We start from the raw sequence: 6396 nt of genomic DNA, 5'->3' as shown, positions 1-6396 counted from the left end.
AATATATTTGTTTCTGGTGCATTCAGATATTCAAATATGTTAAGCCAGGTTATTTTTAAAGGACCCATCTTGCTCTGCCCCCCACCCCCGAAATGCAGTTCCTGTCTGGTTCTCGAACATTGAAAGTGGCTCTCGATCAAAAGGAAGTTGGCCACCTCTGTTTTATATAATGGATATGTTTTTAGAACTAACTCTGATGGCTTTTTAAAAATAAGTTTCTGTCACCTACTCCTTGTGTATAGAGGGAGGATACTACAAGTAATAAAGGAGGCCGGAGCTACACAGAGATAAAGACAGTGAAAAAAAGACAGCCATTTATGCAAACGTTTTCCACTTCTGCCAAGCACGTTAAGCCTTATGATCTTGCACCTCATTCACTCCTACTTAATATAATAAAGCTGTTCACAAACTTTCCATTGCAAATCACCTCCCCAAAAATATGCACTGCAACTCTGTACATAGTACTGTTCACTCTCATGATGAAAAGTGCTTCCAGCTATTTACAGGGGAGATACTGAATAATGACGGGTGACAAAGCATCAATGAAACCGAACAGAGCCAACCTGAAAGATGCATAGCATTGCACATGCATTTCACTCTTCACAGTTGGGGATGTTATTTTTGGTCCATGTTGGATACTCTCATGCATGCTGAGTAGGATTTTCCTTGACAATGGGTTTCAAGGCCAGAAAGGGAAGTAATAAATCTACACATCTCATTTCAATATACAGGCAAATTTCAACAGAGTAGCTGATGAACTTTGAACATGTTCATGTATTGTGGTTTGGAGAAACCAGAGGTGGTTGTATCCCATAATATTGCCTAGCATCCCTACATGGTAGGTAGAGGAAGTAGTATTTGTCATTCAGTCTTATTTCGATTTTATGGAGACATGAATCAGAGAAGATCTATCTTCAGCTCTAGCTCAACTTCATTGACTTGTTTCCAGGTTCAGTTCAAAATGCTGATGCTCATCTTTAAAACCCAAAATGCCCTGGGCCCAGATTGTCTTATGTAGGGATGTCTGTCGCTGGGAAATCCAGTTCTTTTTTTTTACTCGACAGAGTTCCACGGCATGTACAACTCAATTTGCATTTGCAAGCCAAGCTCTGGGCTTTTCCCTGAACTCTGGGAACTTTTTCTGCACCCCCCCTTCTCAGCAGGTTCTGCAGTTTGCATGAATTTCTGAGCAGCATGCACAAATTTGGCTGTAATTTGTGCAAATTGTCCTGAAATTTGTGCAAATTGCAGAACCTATGGGAAAAATGTGCAAAATGCCTGGAAAATCCATGAACTGGCCCAATTCACTGCAGACCAAATTGGGTGCAGCAGCAGGAACCGGAACAAAGTCTGGAGGACTGAACCTAGGAAACCTTGTGAACTCCACCCTCAAGACAGATTTCTCCAACATCCCTAATCTTATGGCAGGGTTGGGTAACCTGTGGCCCTCCAGATGTTTTGGCCTAAAACTCCTCTCATGCCTCACCATTAGCTATGCTGGCTACGGCTGATGGGATTTGAAGGCCAAAACATCTGGAAGACCACAGGTTGCCCACCCCTGTCATAGATATGTCCACTCCCATGCCTTTCCCTGAAATAAGCAGGGAAAACTCTGTGCTGTGTTCCATCATTTACTCAAATAAAATCAATAGGGCTAGGAGCAGGGCCAGCTGCATAACCCATGCTATGTTATTCCTTACTAAAGGAATCCCACCTGTCTCCTTCAGTCCTTCTCTAGCAGTGTTATGCTGGCACATGAAGCCATCTTGTTTCAAAAGGCCTTTGCCAGCAGTTAACATAACGGATGTTACCAGTTCCATTTGCCGTAGTGCACATTTTCTGTTTTCATGGCTGTTTCACACTTGGTGTAATGGTTTAGTGATTTTATTGTGCTGGTGTTTTATGAAAGGCTTTTTTGGTTTGATCTATCTATTCCATTTTACATGCTGGTTATTTTTACATGGAATCCCCCCCCCCCCATTATACACTGCTTTGAGTGCTTTCAGGCACAGAAGCAATGGCTAAATCTTTTAAACAAAGCTAACATCCCATACCATAAGAAAAGTGATAACAATTCTAAATGCAAGAGAACTTGGTATGAAATTGTGCACCTTGTTGTGTTCACATTTTAAGACTGACCAAGAAAGACATCTTGGGGTTGCGATGGATGAAAATGTTGATCCAGTGAGCTGGTTCTCATGCTCAAACAGCCCACCATGGTTTATTTAAGCCGTGGTGAGCTGTGATGTATGTGGGTAGCCATTTTGAATATTCAGTGCCTGGCTGTGGCTTGTCATGTTGTGCGAACCCAGGGGCTGTGGTCTGTTGATGGGTTATGGGAGGGTTGTTTAACCCATGGATAACCCAGGCCTCTGGGTTTGCATGACATGACAAGCTACGGCCTGATGATGTTGAATATGCAAATCCCACCTGGCATGCACTGGAGCCCACTGTGCCTTACCGAAGTAATGGCGGGCTGTTTTGATCATGCAAACTGAGTAACTGTGTGGCTGCTGCGAAAAAAGTCAAACTCCATGTTGGGCATTATTTGAAAAGGAATTGAAAATAAACCTGCCAATATCATATTGCCCTTATACAAATGTATGGTGTGACCACACTTGGAATACTGTGTGCAATTCTGGTCACCACATCTAGAAAGGATATTGTACAGTTGGAAAAGGTGCTGAAAAGGGGAACCAAAATGATCAAGGAGCTGGAGCAACTCCCCTATGAGGGAAGGTTACAATGTTTGGGACTGTTTAGCGTAGAAAAAAGGGTGAGTATGAGGAAACATGACAGAGGTGTATACAATTATGCATGGTGTAGAGAAAGTGGGTAGAGAGATTTTTCTCTCTCTCTCCCATAATACTAGAACACAAGGGCATCTTATGAAGCTGAGTGGTGGGGGATTCAGGACAGATAAAAGGAAGTGCTTTTTTCCACTGTGCATAGTTAAGCTACAGAATTCACTATCATAAGATGTAGTAATGGCCACCAACTTGGATGGTTCTAAAAGACAAATTAATGGAGGATAAGGCTATCAGTGGATACTGGTCCTGATGACTATATGTTACCTCCAGTATTGGAGGCAGTGTGTTTCTGTATACCAGTTGGTGGTGAACAGGAGCAGGTGGGTGCTATGGCATTCATTTCCTACATGTGGGCTTCCCACAGGCAGCTGGTTGGTCACTATCAATGCTGGACTTAATAGGCCTTTGGTCTGATCCAGCATGGCTCTTCTTAAGTTCTTAACAAATAACCGAACCTGAAATATATGAACAACCCCTTGGTGTGGTATATATAGGCCTCCAAACACAGATTTCCACCAATGTGAAAATCCATAATTCCCTCTATTTCCAGTGTTCAGGCGGAGAGTGCTGCTACTTATATAACCAAAATGGTACCACCCATGTGTAAGGGAGAGGTAATAGCAGGCTTGGGGTACAAAAAAAAAACTTAATGGAAAAAACCTAAGGAGGCTCACTGGGCATAGAATGACTGTTGCCAGGTGTGGGGGGGACTGAAAACTGGGTTGGAAGGGGGGATATTATGAAATATTGTGGAGAAGGGCATGGCTGACTAACTAGAACAGTGGACAGGAGCACTCCATACTGCAACATTTTGTTGCAGGTACCACTTGTCTTTTCCTGTTTATTATATTCTGACATGCAGCTTAACAGTCATATCGGCAACAAGTTGCTATATGTTTTCCCATAGACTTCGCTCTCACTGAGATCATGCCAGGTGGTTGACGTATATTTGAGAATAATTAATTCCTTGCCAGTTGGAAATGTTCACAAATACACCCCTCAGATAGGATTCAGCTGCTGTCGCCATGATAACATCTTGAACTATATTATTGTGGTAAGATATTGTGGTTTGGATGGAAGAGTGTTAATGGGGGGCCAGAAGGAGTGCCTCAGACATCCTTAATGGTTGGTGGCAAAGTCATCAGGTCCATCTTTTTTTTAGGCAAATTACAGGAAAATGGCCCACAATGACTAGGAAACAACTGGAGACACCTGTGGAAGGGCAGAGCCATCTTGCCAAAAGGCATACCTTTCTGCCCGCCTGCCCACCTCTCCCAGCTGTAAGTAAAATTTGTGATTCTTTCTGATAGAATCAAGACTGCAGTTGTGAGTGGGACAGGAGGCCGATTCAAGTATTCTCCTCACATATAAGCTGTACACACAAGAAGTGGGAGTGGGGATGAGTACATGAGCTCTTCCCCACCCTCCCTTGCCATTTTTGTCACCCTCTACACATGGAAGCTGACTGTCTTCAGGTAGAGGAGAGCCTCTTGGATTCGTGGAGTTTCTCCCTGACAGTTTAAAAGGGTTTTAAAACCTTGAGGAGAGCCTCCAGGGCTAGAGGAGACTCTCCCTTGCAGACAGGTGCTCTCCACATGCAAAGGGGCAAGAACCGCAAGGCGTTTGTCCCTGCCACCCCTTCTTTCATATAGAACTTACATGCCAGGAGAATGTTTGAATAGAGCTACTGAAAGAGGCCAATGGCTAGCTCTTTGATATCTGGAAGGTGCCTTTCTGGGGCTGCCTCTCTCTGAAGAGAGAGAACAGATTTTCTGGGAGGATTGCTTAAACTGTCTTTCTCCACCTATGCTCAACCTGTATATTTGCAAGGAAATTCAGACATTACCAGACATCATAAATCCCCTCTCAAGTGATGTCTTCATCCAAAGGAAACCAAACCAGCATTCCTGGGACTTCTCACCACTTGGGGAAGTGTAGGCTGTCCATCCCCTTCATGGATCACTGCCTTGTTGTGGCGAAGGGGCTTGCGTAACTCAGTGAAGCCATAAGCTATGCCGTGCAGGGCCACCCAAGACGGACAGGTCATGGCAGAGAGTTCTGACAAAATGTGGTCCACTGGAGAAGGAAATGGCAACCCACTCCAGTATTCTTGCCAAGAAAACCCCATGGAACGTATCACAAGGCTAAAAGATATGACGCCGGAAGATGAGCCCCTCAGGTCGGAAGGTGTCCAATATGCTACTGGGGAAGAGCAGAGGGTATTTCCAAGTAGCGCCAGAAAGAGTGAAGCGGCTGGGCCAAACCCGAAAGGACACTCAGCTGTGGATGTGTCTGGCGGTGAAAAGAAAATCCGATGCTGTAAAGAACAATATTGTTTAGGAACCTGGAATGTAAGATCAATGAATCAAGGTAAGCTGGAGGTGGTCAAACATGAGATGGCAAGATTGAACATCGACATCTTGGGAATCAGCGAACTAAAATGGACAGGCATGGGCGAATTTAATTCAGGTGACCATCATATCTACTATTGTGGGCAAGAATCCCTTAGAAGAAATGGAGTAGCACTCATAGTCAACAAAAGGGTGGGAAAAGCAGTACTGGGGTACAATCTTAAAAATGATAGAATGATCTCAGTACGAATCCAAGGCAAACCATTCAATATCACAGTAATTCAAGTCTATGCCCCAACCACTGAGGCCGAAGAAGCTGAGGTTGATCGGTTCTATGAAGACCTACAACACCTTCTAGAACTAACACCAAAAAAAGGATGTCCTCTTCATCATAGGGGATTGGAATGCTAAAGTAGGAAGTCAAGAAATCACCAGGATAACAGGCAGGCATGGCCTTGGTGTACAAAATGAAGCAGGACAAAAGCTAATAGAGTTTTGCCAAGAGAACATGCTGATCATAGCAAACACTCTTTTCCAACAGCACAAGAGGCGACTCTACACATGGACGTCACCAGATGGTCAATATCGAAATCAGATTGATTATGTCCTTTGCAGCCAAAGATGGAGAAGCTCCATACAGTCAGTAAAAACAAGACCTGGAGCTGACTGTGGCTCAGATCATGAGCTGCTGCTTGCAAAATTTCGGCTTAAATTGAAGAACGTCGGGAAAACCACTAAACCGTTCAGGTATGACCTAAATCATATCCCTGATGAATATACAGTGGAGGTGAGGAATAGATTTCAGGGATTAGACCTGATAGACAGAGTGCCTGAGGAACTATGGACGGAGGTCCGTAACATTGTTCAGGAGGCAGCAACGAAATCCGTCCCAAAGAAAAAGAAATGCAAGAAAGCCAAGTGGCTGTCTGATGAGGATTTACAAGTAGCTCACGAAAGAAGGGAAGCGAAAAGCAAGGGAGAAAGGGGAAGATATACCCAACTGAATGCAGAGTTCCAGAGAATAGCAAGGAGAGACAAGAAGGCCTTCTTAAATGAACAATGCAAAGAAATCGAGGAAAACAACAGAATGGGAAAGACTAGAGATCTCTTCAAGAAAATTGGAGATCTCAAGGGAACGTTTTGTGCAAAGACGGGCATGATAAAGGACAAAGAAGGCAGGGACCTCACAGAAGCAGATGAGATTAAGAAGAGGTGGCAAGAATACACAGAAGAAC

This window comes from Heloderma suspectum, chromosome 4, assembly GCF_057233095.1.
Source record: "Heloderma suspectum isolate Gila_16-S chromosome 4, 16-S_ref, whole genome shotgun sequence".
In the NCBI taxonomy this organism is placed as follows: domain Eukaryota; kingdom Metazoa; phylum Chordata; class Lepidosauria; order Squamata; family Helodermatidae; genus Heloderma; species Heloderma suspectum.
Note: the sequence above shows the minus strand (reverse complement) of the source record.